At 40.8% G+C, this 17,489-nt stretch overlaps 1 pseudogene; it reads left to right on the plus strand.

Moving 5' to 3' along the window:
* LOC100728572 (protein kinase C-binding protein NELL1-like) overlaps positions 1–17,489 on the plus strand; it is a 609,835-nt pseudogene that overhangs the window by 95,948 nt on the left and 496,398 nt on the right.

The following is a 17,489-nucleotide window of genomic DNA, read 5'->3' on the forward strand; positions in this document are numbered from 1 at the left end:
CTGAGTGAACCTAGACTGATGTGGCTGGAAAGGCCCACAGATGCCCCGCACTGGTTTATTTTATGGAGAGAAGAGAGAAGTGGCCATAACCTTGCCCCCAGCCATGGCTGGCAACACCCATTCCCCAGTTGCCCTCCTTCTGGCTCACAGCTCAAACTGACCACAAGCATGGCCTTGACTTCAGCACCATCTGCGGCACCCAGGCTCTCTTGGCTTGGTACTTGCTGGTACAGCTTGTTGCTCTACCCATGCTATGCGACCCAAGACCTGTCTACAGTTATCATGCACTTTTTATGTGGTGGATAGTGTTTTAAGAGTTAGCATGCATAATCAATCCAGTCTTCTTAACTATTCCCCCTGGAGTAGAGACAGTTTTAAATTTACTTTACAGATGTGGAAGCTGAGGCATAGACAGATTTACATGTCAGAGGTCACATATCTGAGGAGAGAGAAAGCTGGACTCTGAACCAAGTTGTCCAGCTTCAGAATTTGAGCTCTTAACTACTACAATGCCCTGTGCTTAGCTTAAATATCCAGTCCCTGATGAGGTGCTCTCTGGCCTGCTCTAGGTTATCCTGGACTTGCGATGTCACCTGTCATAGTATATTGCAGTGGCCCCAAGCCTCATGCAATTATGGACTTGACCAAATCTAGAGTTTGTGATTGGTCTGTTGTCTAGCACTTGGATTGGTGGTGTGAGTGCTACAGCCACCTAGGGGTGGAGCCAGCATATGATGTAATGGCAGGAAGACAGTGTGTCTTGTTTGTTTGCTTTTGCTCTTTGCAGTGGCTATGAATGGCTGCTCTTTGGTACCATACATTGGAGCTGCTAGATATGGACTGAAACCTCCAAGAACTATGAGAAACAAACTTGCCTCCCCTAACTTTGCATGTCAGGTATTTTGTCTCAACAACGAGTAAAAAGTACTAAGATGCCTCACAAGCAGGTCTGCTTTTCTTCTACTTGTGAAGGAAGCACCCAAATGGCTCCCATTCACCATATTTGTGTCTTTTTCTTTTAAGGAAAGTCTTACCCTCTTGTCAGTAGAGGCTGCCAATAGTCCATTTTGTGTCACAGAGTCTGGTTCAGAGGATTGCTCAATAAAGATTTCTAAAGTGAAGAATAAGGAAGCAATGGATGAGTGGTTGAATGGATGGCTTGCAAAAGGCAGGGGGTAAGGACCACCTTCACATTTTCATGAGAACCAGATTGTACCTTGGTGAAACAGTGTTCTTCCTTGTACTTAGTAACTTGGTGTGTGGTGTTTCTTATGCCACATAGTGGGCACACCTGCTGGTACTTGGACTCTTGACCAGAGTGGTTTAAAATGATCTTAGAAGAAGCTTGGTGATCAGTTATGTATTATCAAAATACACCTCAGTTCCTGACAGGTCATAGAAGTGAGCATCCACAGGGGTTTTTGACCAAGAGTGCTGAACATTGCTTTTGTGAAATACCCCCATCAGGATATCCAGGGAACTGACTGGTGCCTTACTTAAGGAATTGTGTTCCTGGGAAGCAGGACCTGGTGGAGGCTGGTTGGAGGGCCAGTCTGTTGCTCTCACTGATTTAAGTATGCACAATTGTGTCAATGAAATCGAGGTGATTGCTGCTTATTTTCTCCTTTGTAGAATTCCCTTCTTAGTTATCACCTGTTTCTATAATGATTGTAGAAGAAAATGTGTTGTTTTTTCCTTCCAGGAAGTCTCAGAGAATATTTACAAATTCATATATGTGCAAAAAGAAAAATTTTAGCCACAGTAGTTTCCAGTTGCTAATATTTTGATTGGTTCCCAATCTCTGTTATGTACCACTGAATACATTTAATGCATACTTAATATGATGCTGTAGACATGGCTGTGTAGGTGTTTCACAGGATTCATTAGGTATCTTCTATGTTATTTAATACCTCAAGCACCATCATCTTATCCTACATAATTTCCCACTGGGTACATAGACACTAATTAATGGTAGGGAATGGTATTTAACCATTCCCTATTGGTAGATTGCTTCTTTGCTGTACAGTACATTCTTAATCATATTACAAAAATCTCATCAGCCTTTCCCATTTGTTTCCTCATGTTGCGGTTCAGCTGGAGCTGCATTTATCCTTTACCTCTTTCATCACTGTAGGGAAGAGGTTGAAGGAGATGGAGAGGAGAGACAAAAACTTGATCAATGGTGGGTTGCAGTGGTAGTGTGGAACATCTGTAATTTGTTAATTTTTTAGTGACACAGGGGATGTGTTGATTTTCCTTACTGTCATTGTCAAGAAGAGCTCAGCTGCCTTTCAGTGCCTACCTTATTAGTCGAATTATAGGAGCACTGGAAGTTGTTTTGATAGATTCGCATAGTAATTATTAAAAAGTGATGAATACCTAGAACTCTGTAGGCTTAGTTCCCTAAGGAGTAGCTGGCAGTGCTCAGTGGGCCATTTTAGGTCTTAGACAGTTCCCTGTGTTAATATACTTTATCTCAGCAAATTAGCGTTATATGTGGATATTTTCATGGGCCTCCTGTCTAACATTGTCTAGAGTTTGGGGTTAAGGTGTATTTTATGACCACAACACGATTAGGTTTTGCTGTGTGCCAGGCACTGTTCCCTGAGTGGGGTAAACATGTGTTTTGTGGAGTTTGCAGTCTAGGGAGCAGTTTAGTCATTAATAAAGCACTCCTACCCATAGGCTGGCAGTGCTGGGGTAAGTACCTGAAGATGAAATATAGGGGGCGCTGGACTGGGGGAGTGACAGTTAAGGTTGTGTCCAGAAAATGAGGCAAGAAGAGGGAGGTACCTGTGGCTAGATGTGCAGCAGTGGGGGAGGTCGATGGACCTCGGCAGGAAGGAATGAGGCTCTGGTGCTGGGCTGTGTGAGCAAGGGCGGAGGGGAGGGAGGGGAAAGGAGGTAACTATGGAAAGCAAGCACGGTGTCCAGCAAATGCCTATAATGGGCAAGAGTTCATTTTTTCCCACTTGCTTGGCCTGTGACCCTGGGCAAGCCACGAGATTCCTTTGTATCTCAGTGTCTCCATCTGTAAAATGCACGAGGGGTGTAGGAATAGGTTATTTATTCATTTGTGCAATAAATGCTTTCTGAGTGAGTACACAAATTGCCAGGTGTTGGTGTGTGATGGTGAATGGTCCTCTGTCCGCTCATGTCAAGCATGAGGTCACACACGTTGGCAAATCCTGGCCTATTCCTGAGATGGCCGTGAGTGACAGGACACATGCAGGACCTTGGCCCATTTCCCGGCACTGCAGTAAACCATCACATTTGCCTTGTATCATTGTCATTTCTGAAGCCAGTGGAGGTTTCATGGAAGGTTATTGTGCCCTTGTTAGTGGAGATGAAAATCCCTTCCGCACTAACCGGGAGTCTTCTGCTGTCCTGTCTGCATTCTGCTTGTGATTTCTACCTCTCTGCAGACCGCCTGGATCAGTGATATCCAACATCCTAGAGATGGGCTGTAAGACCTGCAGGGGGACACAGAACCCCCTCTCTTCCCACAGCAGGAACCCCGCAACTCTGGTTGGCAGTTCTGAACCAGCAAATTTATCCTGCACTGGGAAGTGGAAAGCCAACTGCCAGTGCAAATGAACACGTGTTGCTTTGCTTTTAGGGAACCAGGGTTACCATGAGCTTAAGTGGAACTGCAGCTGGGAGGATGTGCCTTTCTCCCAGGAGCTTGCTGTGTTTGAGGTTCTCCACGTGAACCCTAAAACACTGTCTGAATGCTCCCTCAGTCAGCGCTGAGGCAGGATGCCCTGGGGTGTTCATTTTTCCATGTTTCTGGCTGCAGCTTCCTTTGCTATCTTGATTTTCCAATCTGCATCAGCAAGAACTTTGCCAGTGGCTATGTTTTGTGCTAATCTGGTACCCCGTGGCAGTCAGGAACCCGAGAATTCTGTCCATTGGTAGCCTGAGTAGATGCTCTTTCCCTGCTGGGATTTTAGGGAAAGACATGCTTGTAGAATAAGAAAAACTCCAGGACAGTGTAAAACATGTGGTGTTCACATCTGCCCAGCAGTCCTGCAGTGAAAACACCTTCTTCCTCTCGCACCTGCCTGGCATTGTGTGTTAATTGTTTTTTTGAGTCAGGTTTAATGAGCCCCCTCCCCCCGTGATATCATTGTCTGCCTCCATGACCCTCTGTCCTCCATGCTGTGCCCTGCTGGCTACCTCTTGTCACTGGGAAATGGTCTCCCATATGTATCTGTGGGACACAGACAATAGTTTTAACTTTCATTTCCCCAGTGCCCATCACAGTGTCTTCTCTAGAAGCATCACAGCTGTGTATTTGCTGCCCGTGGAATTCACCACCATCCTGCCCCTTCAGGTGAAGAAGGAGGCCAACAAGGTTGTTTCCTGATTCAGCAGGGAAGAGTGTGAGTGCAGTTTAGTAATTTCTTTTCTTCTCTGCTCTCCAGTCCCCTCCTGTCACCCAACACTGATTTTTTTTCTTTCTTTCTGATGTTTAATTAGTGATATTTGCTTTAAATAATGTCTGCCTGGAAAGCTGCCTTAGTATAGTACTAAAGGGCACACAGTGGATACCATCAGAGGTGGGTCAAATCTTACACGTTTGAATCGTGTAGCTTACTAAATAGTCAATTTTCAGAATCCAGGAGGAAGTAGGGAAAGAGATGCAGGCTGGCACACATTGAGGGGTATATGACAAGGAGAGAATTGCACCCACATTTATGTATTGCCTGTATACTTATAACCCCTCTCTCTGTCTCTTTCTCTCTCTCTGACATACCAGCTTTCCTTATGATATTGGGATGACAAGGACTGGATCTCAGTTTAGGGAAGGGGGTTAAGTAAAGGGAGGTCCCTGGAGCCAGCATGCTTGTGTCAGGTAACTCTGGCCACAGCTGTGGTTCACCAGGTAACCTGATATGCACTGAATGGTTCTGACAGTGTTGCCTGGGAAGAGAACATGTGGGGTCTATAGGAGTTCAGTGAAGGCCAGTGATAGGTGTCAGATTCAGAGACAACACAGTTGTCATTCTGAAGGTGACTTGATTTATACATGGTGACCTGGTCCTCCCACCCCATTCTACCTGCAAGTCACACTTTAATTCCTTTTGCTGTGTTCAGAAGCCTTACATTCTGCATGTTTCATCTGTGTGTAACACATTTCACAGGTCTCTAACTTAGAATCTATATTTAACACTTCAGAGCTTTCCACATGTCACTTGTTTTTTTTTTTTTTTTTTTTTTTTTTTTTTTTTTTTTTCTCGCTGGCAGAATTAAACATTCTCCAGTTATGCAGCAGCATCCTTCACAGTCGCTAAACATGGAAGTACGATATTCCCTATTAGGTCTCATTAGTTGGTTTCCATTGGGCACTCTTTTAACTCCAAGGGGGAAACACAGGCTGTGAAATAGGGGACATGTCAGTATTTTCAGTAATAGGAAACATTACACTTTATGTTAATTTGAAAAATCAGCAAAAGAGAAATATTATAAAATGTGAATATTTTCTGCATGGAAAATCTGCTCAGTACCCTCTTTTGCTGCGTTGCCAAGAACAGAAAAATGTGATTAACAGGCATGAAATTGAGGCAGGGAAAGAACTTGGAGACGATGGAATTTAGCTCTCTTACTTTTCAGATGTTGTGTGTGGGATTCAGAGAAGGAAAGTGTCTCCTGCAAGGTTATACAGCCAGTTACCTGTCAAACTCACCTTGAAACCTGCTCCACTGCTCTTCCATTTTAAGAAGTGAATTTTCTTATGGTCTTTACTGGCTGAAAATAGGCAGTTATTTACTTGAAAGGGCTTTTCTGAAGATGAGAATGCACACAGAGTCTCCATGTACCAAAACAAGTGATTCTTATATTTTCCTCTGGAGTTAATGAAGTCTCGTTACTTCAGTGTGCCGATCCTTTATAAAGAGAAATGAGTGAAACCAGGGTAAGGAATGTTCAGCTCTCAAGCAAGACTGAGTGAGCAGAAGTGAAAAAGAGGGGAAGTCAGCACCAAATGTCGTTTTCTTTAGTCAGCCATTGGCATTCAGCCATTCACCTCTTGGTCTTCCAAAAGGTTCCTTACTGTTTCCTGATTGCAATATACATACTTATTCAAAGTAATCATGTAATTGAGGAAAAGATTGGAAGATAAATTCATTGCCCAATCAGTCTTTGTGAGTTGCCTGCTTCATGCCAGGCACTAGGAAGGGTTGATGAAACAATGCGTATGTAAGTGGCCCCTGCCCTCTTGGAGCTTCGTGTTAGTGATAAAAGGAAAGAAATGACAGGAAGCAAGAAGCATGAAATAAAACTGTGATAGATAAGAGAATGACAACTTGATCCCAATTTACAGATTATGATGAATTAGATGGAGAAAATAACCAGAGTGGTGTGTTAGTGGGACAGCTGTGGAGGTCCTGCTTTGGAGAGGGTGGCTGGGAGTTGTATTTGCAGTGAGAGCAGAGAAAGGAGGAACCAGACATGTGAGAAGGTGGCAGAAGAGCACTTGGAAAAGGGGGAAAAGTCTAGAGTTCTGGAGCAGGAGTGGTCTTGGTGGCTCCTCTAGTGCCCCAAGAGAAGAGTGTCAGATGGAAGGGAAGATGTAGGTATAATCCCTGTGTGGGGTGTGTGTGTGTGTGTGTGTGTGTGTGTGTGTGTGTGTGTGTGTGTGATTTTGCGGATAATGGAAATGGGGCTGGGTTTTATCCTTTGAGCAGCAAAAGCCATTGGAGAATTTTATGCAGTAACTAAAATGATTTGGACATATATTTTAAAAAGACCATTTTGGCTATTGTGTGGAAAACAAGGACAAGAAAGTGCTTATGGGAAACACAAAGATGAGTTAGGAAACTGAATTGTCCCTGCGGAGCAACCTTATTGTCTTGGGTGAGAGTGAAGTAGGGAAATAGTCAACAGACTTCAGGCCTGGGAGCCCCCACGACTTGCTCTTGGATTGGGATGCAGGGTGCAGAGCAGGGAAGAATCAAGTGCATTCTCTAGTTTCATTGGCTCAAAGAACTTGAGTTTACCATTTACAAGAACTGGGAACTCTAGGAGACAGAAGATTGTGGGAGAGAACTACAGCTCTTTGGGCAAATGTAATTTGAAATGTTCTTTAGTCTCTTGCAGATAGATATGACAGGAAATTGGATCTATGACTCTGTTGCTTAAGGGAGACTTTAAGGTTGCACATGTAAATATGGAGGTCATAGGTCATGAGGCTGGAAGATCAATTCCTAGGAATACTGAGCTGACGATACTCACGCTGGGAATGATGTTTATAGGCTTCTCTCTGGCAGGCTGTGATGATTGATCATGCCCTCTTTGGGTCCAAGTAGCACAAGGCTGCAGTGAGCTCTCTGGGTCTCCACTGCCAATCAATAGAGTTCTATTTGATGAGTGAGGAAGTAAGCAGATACGAGAATTCCTGCTCTTTTAGCTCTAACTGTTCTGCCACTGAATTCTGGGCAGCCTTTACAATTTTACAGCAGTAATGATAATAAAAATAATGTTAAAAATTTGCTATATTCTCTAGTTTGCAAAATAATTTGTTTATATGTTTAATAAATTTTGCATATTACCCTGGGATGTTTTCAGCTGTGATTTCATAGAAGGCATGGAAATATTCTTAGGCTGAGATTATATAGCTTAGTGGCACAGTGCCTGCCTGGGAAACACAAGGACTTGAGTTCGATTCCCAGTACAAAAAGAAAAAAATATATTCTTTAAGTGACTGTCACTTATCTGAGCCCTGGATGAAGGCTAACACAGTAAGCCACATGGCGGTAGAGAAAAAATTTCTTCAGGTAAAAAAGCAAATGCTAGTTCGGTAGACAAGTCGTGTAGAACAGTATTCTGGGTGACTGAGGAAGAGGATTGTAAGTCCAACTTCAGCATGGACAAGTTGGAGAGACCTTATCTCAAAATAAAATTAAAAAATGGCTAGTTAGGTGGCTCACTGGGCTTCAGACCTCAGTACCTCAGACACATTACAGGTCAGGTTCTCTTCACGAATTGGCTGCTTCTGTGGTAGCAGACTCCTTGTTTTTTCCATTCACAGCCTAGACTTTTACAGCTGGGAAAAGACTGCTGTCCCTTGTTTGTTACTTACACAGTGTGGCAGTTCATAGAATTACAAGGTAGTCCTGGAGGGCTTGCAGAGAGGGCTGGTCCTTCCCCTCTATTTGCAGATAAGAAGACAGGGCTCAAGGTCAAGAATTCAAGGACTTTTCCTTTAGAAGCCACTGAGATTCTTCAGGGTTGTCACACAAGTTTGAGATGTTCCTTGAGCAGTGCAGCCTTTGAAGTTTTGTGTTTTTCAAAGGCTCCTCATGCAGGGCTGGAGAGATAACCAAAAAGTTGTCATACAGTCCAAAGAGATGGTCAGGGTGGAGAGGAGACTGCCTGGTCCTCCTGTGACCTTCCTCTGTCACCCTCTGAGTAGGCTTTAGCTTCGTGCCCTCTGTGCTCCTTTCTGATGCCAGGACATGCTGTGTGCAGTAATGAGATAACACTGGTTTACAGCAGTGAGGCTGAGGCTGAGAGAGAAATGGTAGATGTCTCTCATTCTGCTGAGGTTGGAGGAGGAGATTCCATCCAGGAGCAGGATTAGCTGGACTCACACACCTATAGGCTTGCTGAGTTGGTCTCCACTGTAATAAATATTTCATGAGGAGAGTTATCCACAGCACCTTTACAGAGAAATTCCACGCGTGCTTTCTGAGCATGAGCAAGTCTTGTGTTTATTCTCTAAGCAAAGGCAGAGCTGTCTGATGTTACTGGTACTCGAAAATCTCAGCTGAGTACAAGGCAGGGGATGTTTCCTAGGAGCACTGAGGGAAGAGGGAAACCAAGCCCAGGAGAAGAGTGAGCATGGGTGGCACTCTGTGGCACTGGAGCTCTGCTGGATCCCAGAACCTCTGAACTTTGGACCCCATTTATGCCTTCCAGCAGCCTACTCTGTTTGCATCAGGCTGACTGGCTGGGTGTCCTGTCAACATTCATGTCAGAAAATCACATCTGTCCCACTGTAAACTTGTCACAGTAACAAGTGGGCACGGTAACAGGGATAGCATTTCCGGGGTTTACATTGAATGATTGAGAGTGAATGGTGCCTGAAAGTGAAAACTATTGATGGGAGGGGAAGTGGCAAATGTGACCTGGATCCTTGAACACGGTGTTTTAAACTGTTGACCTTTGCTGTCTTCTTTCTCACATTCCCTTTTCTCTTTCTGTAACCCTTCCCTCCCCTCCCTTCTCCCTTCCTATCCTCTCTTCTCTTCTCTCCCATCCTCCTCCTTCTCATCTCCTAGATACAGAAAGAGAGATCCATGCAGCTCCTCATATGAGTGGGAAATTAATTCAGTTGTTCCAGAATAAGAGTGAATTCACCTTTTGGGCCACCGTGCAGCAGAAGCCGTCGACTTCAGGTGTGATACTGTCCATTCAAGACCTGGAGCACAGGTAGGAAAGCTCTTTCTGCTCTTGAAAACCCGCTTGGAGTTAGTAGACTCTGCAAGATGCTTTGAAGAAGAGAGGTAGGAGCTCCCAGGAATGTCTGGCTAGGTGAACCTTGCTTGCTTGCTGTTTGCCGCATTTCTGAATTTCCTAGCCAACATATGACTGTATAAAGGAAGTGTGGTGTTGGCACACGATGGATGCTACTCTGCACAAAGAAGGATGAGCTTGAGTCATAGTAGGAAAATGGATGCACCTGGAGAGCATTCACAGTGCTAAGTGAATTAAATCAGACACACAAGTTTAACTGCCACATGGTTTCTCTTACATGGGCAATCCGAGTAATCAATAAAGAGCAAAATAAAATTCAGATAACAGGAAGTAGGGCGATCTTTCTCACATGGGAAAGAGATCAAGAGGTGGAGAGAGGAGTCAGGGAAGGGAAACAAAGGGTGTGAAGACAGGACTGAAGATATATACCTGTGCCAGCTTCTCAGGAGGAATGTAAGCCCTATGTCCTCCAAACATGTACTAATAACAAATACATAGAAATAAGGTTTAAAAATAAAAATACAGAGCTGACTTTGGGCAAAGTGACTTTCTCCTTTGCCATCCAAGGCCCACCGAAGAGCTTTTCTCACCTACTCTGTGGTCAACTCTGTTCATAGAAACCACATCCTGCCTGAGGATGCCTTGTGTAAGGCAACCAGCAAGTTAATTGCTTACATTTAACAACTTTCAAGGATTTGTCATGATACTGGGGATGTTAAGGTGGATAATTCCGAATTTTTATGCCCACAATTGCATAAGCTGTTAAGGAATGTGGACAAATAAATAGCACAAAGCACTGCAGAAACAATGCATGCTTGTGTGCAGGGAGTGAAGGTTAACCTGAGGCAAAGGTAAAGGTTAGTAAAGGTAAGAGGTCTTACTTAGGACTGCAGCAGCCAAGAAAGGCTTCATGCAGGAGCATGGTTAGAAGAAACCATGTTGGTGGTAAGTGATTGCAGCATGAAAGGTTTGTGGGAAACAGGATGAGATTTGGGGCGCGCAGTGAGGGGTGGGATTGCAAAGGCAGGAGGAAGTCAGGTTACTGCAAAGCATCAATGCCATATTGAAAAACTGGAAGTAAAGTCCTCAGAGAAAATGAGTCATAAGTTTGAGAAAGGTCACCCCATTAAAATAATGATTGTTAGTAATCTGAGCAGGTTAAAATTACAGGAGTGACCTCCCCCTTACTGGGCTGCTGAACATGTTCCCGGAGAGCCACCTCTGTCCAAGGTGCTGAGGCAGGTATTGTGGGGAAATAAAATGAAAATCTTGCTGTGCTGTACGGTAGTTTGGCAGCGTGGAAGGCCAGGCTGACCTCCTAAAAACTAATGCACTGAAGAGAGAGTAATAAAGGAACAGCAGTGTGATGTTGCAACGCAGTGTGGGGCTAATTTTGAAATCACATGGATGTACTAAGCTCTCTGACCCCTGCTTATTTGGTCAGTGGATGAAGAAGGCCACGTAGAGAGATGACTGCTGAGGGACACATGGACTTCCAGCAGGTCAGGGAGGGAGGAAGCTGTGTCAGGCTGGATCCACACTGTGCACCTTTCGGCGGTGAAGAAATGTGAGGAAAGGCAGTTTTTACGTCCAGGGGAGTGGACACACTAACTCCGCTGCTGCTGAAAATGTTTTCCTTGAGCATTTTCATCAAGTGTGTGAATCAGTAGTTCTGTATCTTTTTGGTGGTTAAGTTGGTTTCAGCCTCCTGAGATTGTGAATTGCCATGATCCTTTGGACTGGATTTTGTCAACATTATGAGCAGGTTTTTTTGGGGTCAGCCCAGAGAACACAAGGTAACACACATGTCTGTGAAAGATGTGGGTTGGTTTAAAGGCGTGTGAATGTTGGGGGTCAAGCGTCAAGCCATGTCTCAGCTTCACGGTTAGGGAGAGGCTGTGTTCTGTGTCATTGGTCTTGTGCTATTGGGCTGCTCGGTAGGAGGACCATACAATGCTATATCCAGAAAACACATCTTTTGGTATTTCCTGAGAAGGCAGAGTAGAACACTTCCCAAAGCAGGGGAGAGGCATGGCTCATTTTAGCAGAAGGAGCACAGGCCTCAGATGTAGACCAGCAGAGTCTAGAGTTCCAGGTCTACTTTTGTGGCAACAGCTGTTGAATGTCTAAGAACATCAGTTTCCTCATCTGTCAAGTGTGGATAATAATCCACTTTGGAGGGTCGCTGTAAGGATGGAACAGGTAGTGCACATTGATGTGCCATTCTTTAATGGATGTGTATTTCTTCTCCTTGTGTCTTCAGACTATTTATTTGCTGTGTTTCCCTTTTGGAATTAAAAAAAATCTTACTTTGTGAAGACTTTACAGTATCCTCAGCAGATCTGTAATAGAATCTGAGCCTGCTGAATGGAGATTCATATAAACATTTTTTATTATAACAAGACACCTGAGCTATTGACTCATAAAATGAATATGAATAGATAGAAACTAGATCTGTCTCTCTGGATTTTACGGTTCTCTCCTCCAAATTTGTTTAATCAAAGCAAAGCACAAATGTTGGAGTTTGAAATGTAGTAGCTGTGTGTTGCCCAGAAGTCCTTATTTCCAGCCTGAAGAACAAATGTAGTGAAGAAAAAGAGGAACAGAACAAAACAGTGAGTGTTTTATGTTAATATATATTTAAGAATTAAACTATTTACTGGAACCTTCCAAATATTTCCAGTGTGCAGCATGTGAGAATCTTTCATCACTTCAGTTTCCTTTTATTATTAAGATGTGTTCGTTACTTTTTCATCACATTGACAAAATGCCTGACACACAGAGTTAAAGAAGGAAATATTTATTTAGCTCACAGTGTGTGGAGGTTTCAGTCCTTAATCAGTGGCTCCAAGGCAGTGTGGCACATGGCAGAGGGGCAACAGTTCATGACAGCAGAAGACAGCAAAAGCAACAGCAGAGAGAGGAGGGAGAAGACTGTTTCTCTTATTGTGTATACAGGCTACCTGCCCTAGGACAGGTGTAGCACTCATACCTTTAGCGCCAGCGTTGGACCATGCATCAATCACAAACTCTAGATTCAGCCACCTTTGAGAAGCCTACTTCATTTGACTCCATGAGGCTTTGGGGAGATAACCAGACAGACCACAACAAGTGTTTAGACATGCAGATAGTTCTGCAGACATTTTACCATGGACATTGGTGGGCATATTAGGCAACTGTATAGGAAGACAGCTGTGCATTTGGAGCTCTTCTTTATTCCATAGCAGAAGATCTGGGTACTTGGGTGGCAGATTGTTGACTTGGAAGGTCAGACACCCACGTTCTTTGTGTGATTCTCCCATGTGTGATTGTGATTGTATTGCTTATGGTCAGAGCATATTAAATGTATGTTTTCCATAACTGGGATATGATAGATATCAGATTCCTAGCTGATTTTTTATTTTCATCATTTAGTCATTTTTGGTATGTTCACAAAATTGCACATTCACCTCCACAATTAATTTTAGAAATTTCATCAACCCAAGAAGAAACACCCCTTATCTGTCATTCACAATCTTTCCATAAGCTCCATTATTCTACATTTGTTGTCTGTTGATTTGCCTATTCTGGTCATTTCACATAATGAAATTATACCATATGCAATCCTTTGTTACTCACTATTCTCACATAGAATGCTTTCAAGACTTCCTCAGATTGTAGCTTTTGTCACTGGTTCATTTTTATTTCAGAATGACATTACATTGTTTCGGTTAACACGTTTGTATTTATTCATTCATTAGTTAGTGGACATTTGAATTATTTCCAGTTTTTGGATTTTATAATGATTTCAGAAGCATTCATACACAAAATTTTGTAGGGCAATGTTTTTTATTCTCTTGTATATACGTCTAGGAGAGGAATTGCAGGATCAGAACTACCAGATTATTTTACAACACTGATTGTACCACTTTAGATTCGCAGCAGTACAGTGTGAGGGGTCCAATTTTTTGTCTACATCCTTGTCAACACCAATTATCTTTCTTTTTTATTGTATCTGTGCTAAGATGTGTAAAGTATATATCATTGTGTTTTTGAACTGCACTGCCTGATGCCAAATGATGTTAAGTATCTTTTCATGTTCATATTGGTCATTTGTATGTCATTTTAGAGAAATGGATGTTCAGATCAATTTCCGAATTTTAATCAGGTTGTCTTTTTATAATTGATTTGCATTTGTTTCTTTATCATATAAATCCCTAATTAGATATTTTATAATTTTTCTTTGTTCTCTAAAGCATGATGAGAGTTTTAAGATTTGATATACCAAGTTTGTTGTTTATGTACGTGATGGCACATCCAAGAAGCCATTTCCTTATTCAAAGCCATGAAGGTTAGGTCTGAACATTTTTTTTCCTGAAAGTTTATGTCCTGACATTTTAATTTTTGTATATAGTGTGAGGTAGGGTTCTGAATTCATGCTTTTGCCTGTGGCTATCCAGTTATCACAACACCATTAATGCAAGACTGTATTCCATACCTAGTGAATTTTTTTAACATCCCCGTTGTAGATTAATCAGGTAAAATGTGAGGGCTTATTTTGAATCTCAATTTCACTTCAGTAAATGATGCACCTATTATATGGCAGTATTGTTTTGTTTGTTTTCCTTTGCAGTAGATTTTGAAATAAGGAAATGAGTCTGCCATCTTGAATCAAGATAGTTTTGGTGGTTGCATTCACCTTGAATTTCTGTTGAAAGTTAGGATACTAGTTTGTCAATTTCTACAAAGAATTTAGGAATCTTGGAGATTGTGTTGAACTTGGAGATCAGTATGGAAGAATAGTGCCATCACAATATCACAGTCCTGGATTCAGTAATGGGAGGAATCTATTTATTTAGGTCTTCCTTAATTTTTTATCACAGCATAAATGTTCATTGCTTTAAAAGTTGATTGCTAAGTAACTTATTTTCTATTATTATAAATGGAATTATTTTCTTAATTTAATCTGGTTACTCATTGCCTCTGTATAAACAGGCAAATAATTTTTGAATATTGATCTTGCATTTTGCAACCTTGTAAAATTAATTTGTGAATTATAATTTTTAATGGATTGCTTAGGGATTTTGCATATAAGGCTACATATTCTGCAAATAGAGATAGTTTCATGCTTTTAGAAAATGGTGGAAAATGCAAAGAAATATCCAAATTATTGGGAAAGGGGTACCTAACTCAAAGAGGACGCACATAGGTACACACCTGCATGCATTTTATTTCATTTTCTTGCCCAGTTATCCTGGCAGGAAATTTGAGTGTCCTGTTGGATAGAAATGTTGAGAACAGTTGTCCTCATCTTATTTATGATCTGAGGAGGGAAATTTGCAGTTTTCACTTTGAAAACTGTATATTAGCTCTGAATTTTCATAGATAGTATTCCTTAAGTTAGAGGAATTCTCTTCTTTTTGTAGATATTCTTTATCAGGTTGAGGGAGGTTCCTTTTCTATTCCTTACTGTTCAGTACTTTTATTATGAAACCGTGTTGAACTTTTTCACATTCTATTTTTGTATCTTTTGAACTGGTCATGTAGTTTTTATTCTTTGCTTTATTGATGTAGTGTATGCATGAATTGATTTTTGAATGTTATATCAAGCTGGTATCCTGGAATAAATACCACTTGTCTATGTTGTGTAAGCTTTTTTGTATACCACTAGATTTGATTTGACAGTATAGTATTGAAGGTTCTTTTATCTATATTCATAAGAGATACTGATCTTTAGTTTTCTTTCTTTGGATGTTTTTCTTCTGCTTTTGATAATAGAGTTTTGGGCTGATTTTTAAACATTTTGGGTTATTTTTTCTAAAGCTAAAATTTGCTGATTGCATACCGTGTGCCAAGCATTCAATTTTTCTTAGGATCAATTTTGATTTGTTAGCTGTAAAATCTTATAATTTGGAAATAGTAAAAAGCTTTTCTTTCAAATTCCACTATTTATATGAGCTGTTTTTGTTGTTTTATAATATTGGCTACAATTACCATAACACTAATGAATAATAAATAATCAGCTTAAACATCCTCATTAAAATTAGGAAGAAGAGAGCAGGAAATATTATTTTAGATTTTATTAGGTTTTATTATTTTAGGTTCTTTTTATCTGTATAATATAGTACCTATGTATCTATCTTGTCATAATGCAAAGGAAATTTAATTTTATTTCTGAAATTTCTGAAAGGCCAACAAGTCACAAATAACTTAAAATTTTATTCACTGTCTCTTAACTGTGCCTTTTAAGATAATTTTATGCTTTTCTTCATCATTTGTTGATGTAGTTATAATAATAAAATTAATCATGTGACATATTGTTGAAAATTCTTGAAAAAACATTCATTAACTGATATTTTGTTTAAGATATTTGCATAGTTAAAGCATAAGAGTAATATTGATAAGACAGCACTAGTTGATAAAATTATTTTGGGGCACTTAAGCTCTACAGACATTGTTTAAACCTTTAATACTAAAGTCATGAAGTACTTAAATATTTCAACGAATTAACAAGTGAGGTGTCCTATATTTTCTGTATATATGAGTTAAGACAAAGTTTTGAAAAAGTAACCCTGGTAACCACCACACTTTTATCTTCTATAAAATGAGTTTTTAAAAATTGTGCATTCTACAAGATCACGTGGTGTTAGTTTTCCTGGCTGGCTTCTTTTACTTAGCATCCTGTCCTCCAGGTTCTCCTACACTGCACATGGCAGGGGTTTGCTCTTCTTTTTATGACTGAGCAATATTTCATCATATACATGCAGGGCATTTTATTTACCTGTTCATCTGTTGGCGGATACTTAGGTTGGTTCTGCAGCTTGGCTATTGTGAGTAACGCTACAGTAAAGAGAAAGGTCAGGAATCTCTCTAACATACTGCTTCCCTTTCCTCTGAGGTTGCTGGCTCCAATGGTATCTCTATTTTTGAATGTTTGAGAAACTCCCATGCTGTTTTTCATAATGACTGTACTGAATATTACCCCCCCCAAGCGTGTGAGGCTTCCTGTATTTTCAGCCCCTTGCCAACATTTTCTATTTTGGAGGATCGTCATTATTACAGTTGTGAAATGCTATCTCCTTGGTGTTAGTAAGGCTGAGCATTTTTTTTCATCTATGTGTTGCCATTTGTACAACTTTTTTTGAGAATCTATTTAGAATTACAGTCAGTATATTTGAATACTGTGTTTCTTGTTTTCTTGCTGTTTGACTTTTTTCATTTCCATGTATGTTTTCAGTGTCAAAACTATAATCTGGAAATATTTCCTTCGATTCTGTAAATTGTCTCTTCACTCTTTTGATTGCTTGCTGTGCATGAGTCTTCCAGTTTATTGCAATCCTACTTGTTTATTCTTTTTTTTGTCCCACTTCTGCTGTCGGGGTCACATACAAGAAAATCATAAAGCTTTCCCTCATGTTTTGTCATTAAGCTGCCTTGATTTTTATATTCAGTGTGAGATAATCATCCAATTTCTTTCTCCTGCATGTGGATATCCAGCTTTCCAAAAACACTATATATTTTTTCTCCTTTTGTGTTCCTAGCAGCTTTGTTGAAAATAGGGTAGATTTATTTCTGGTTCTTTATTCTATTTTTATCATCTGCATATTGTTTTATTTTATGTCAGGAACATGCTGCTTTGGTGTCATAGAGTGTCATAGAGTATTTAGAAGTCAGATAATGTCATGTCTTTAGTTTTGCTCCTTTTGGTCAATCCCTCTTTGACTGTTTAGGGGTTATTTGTGTGTGTGCTTACACATTAATTTTAGGATTTTCCCCCAGTTTTATTAATGCATATCATTTAGGTAGATGAATGGGTTTTCTTGTGGTAGGTTTGTTCTTGCACATAACATACGTTAGTCATTCCCACCCCATCACTTCCCTTGTCCCAGCCTCACCCATAGTGTCATATTTTTTGGTTTGGTTTTTGATATGAAATATTTGGGTTTTGATATTTATGATGTATTTTTATCATATTCATGTGCCTGTTACTCAGCTGTGTTCCAGTGAATGTGTCATTCATAATTTTAAAT

This window comes from Cavia porcellus, unplaced genomic scaffold (genome assembly GCF_034190915.1).
Source record: "Cavia porcellus strain 051 isolate PalLab524CR breed Dunkin Hartley unplaced genomic scaffold, mCavPor4.1 scaffold_9, whole genome shotgun sequence".
NCBI classification, from domain to species: Eukaryota; Metazoa; Chordata; class Mammalia; order Rodentia; family Caviidae; genus Cavia; species Cavia porcellus.